The following is a 1454-nucleotide window of genomic DNA, read 5'->3' as shown; positions in this document are numbered from 1 at the left end:
CTTATTTTCTTTCTCTTTTTATTAATTAGTTAGCTTAAGTATATAAATACTTCTCGTCATCTCTCTCTTTCGCTCTCATTTTTTTTTTGTTTGTTTGTTTCTTTGTTTGCTTTGTTTCGTTAGTTAGGCCTACGGTGAGCTAGAGCTGCTTTTTTGTTACGTCGCGACATTCTCTCTATCACTTTCTTTCTATTTTCCCACCGGACGTTTCCCTCGGCGTATCGATCAAACCGACTCGCCTCGAGAACGCGTAAAAATAATTTTCATCCTCCCCCGTTATATATATGTCTCTCTCTTTCTCTCACACTCATACACTCGCACACACTCTCTCTCTCTCTCTCGCTATCGTCTTTTCTTTCTTTCTTTGGTTTCATGCTCGCCAGAGGGTCGAGTACACCGCCTTTCGCGATCAAAGAAACGCTTCGCGGCCGGAGAACTTGCAGAAACAATCGAGGCGGAACGGAAGAGGGTTGGAAATAAGGACAAGCCAGGTCGAGACTAACGGCAAAAAGGTGTACGGGAGGATTCGTTCGTCGTTCAGTATCGACTCGATAACGAGGACAAGGAAGAGAGAGAGAGAGAGTAAAGAAAGGAGTACAAAAAAGAAAAAATGGAGGAGGGTTTTTGACGGTGTACGATCGTTTTACGAGTCGAAAGGCCGGTGTACGGGACGCTCGGGAGTTGTAGCGACGCTGACGAGACGATCGAAGCTTCGAAAGCTCGAGTATGTTGGTTAAACGAGAGAAAAATCGCTTCGTCGAGTGACGTGGAAGGTGATTTCCAGACGAGAAAGAAGGTATCGTTACTTTTCACCTCGTTTTACTACATTTCTCCTATTAAATTAAGGTGGAAGTGAAGGACTGAATTAAAGTTAAAGTGTGTCGAAAGGTGTGAAAAGGGCACCTTCAAATATATTCGAAACGCCTATAGGCGCGAAAGATCACAGCGCGAGCAAATATATTTGAAACGCCTATAGGCGCCAAGGTCACAGCGCGAGCGCGCTACCGAAGCGCCTATAGGCGGCAAACAGCCAGTGAAAGTGTCGATATTAACGTTTTCCCTTCTCGTCTCTCCATCCCCTCCCTTAATACCCAGCGTCGCGTTAGACCGCCAGAAAAAAGTTCCATCGAAAATTTCGCGAATTGTCACTTTGCTTTTCCTAGAAAAGAGAAAACGATTCAAAAAGTCTCAGAAGCCTATTCTCGTACCGGCCATCGTGCCTCGTGTCCACCGAGCTCTCATTGTCCTTCACTTCTTGTCTCTTTCCCCCTCCACGCATAAATGAAATTCGCGACGAACGAAATTGAGAAAGAACGAACAAAGTGGGCCCCGGTGGATTGAACGAGGCTCGATCATCGATTATCCTAATCGCAAGAGGGTTCACGATTTAATCTCTAAAACAGCTAGTTCTAACGCTCTTGTTCTTCTCCTAAGTCCACGAGAAAAACGACGCT

Source organism: Habropoda laboriosa, unplaced genomic scaffold (genome assembly GCF_001263275.1).
Source record: "Habropoda laboriosa isolate 0110345459 unplaced genomic scaffold, ASM126327v1 scaffold2, whole genome shotgun sequence".
NCBI lineage: Eukaryota > Metazoa > Arthropoda > Insecta > Hymenoptera > Apidae > Habropoda > Habropoda laboriosa.
This window is presented reverse-complemented; position numbering follows the sequence as displayed.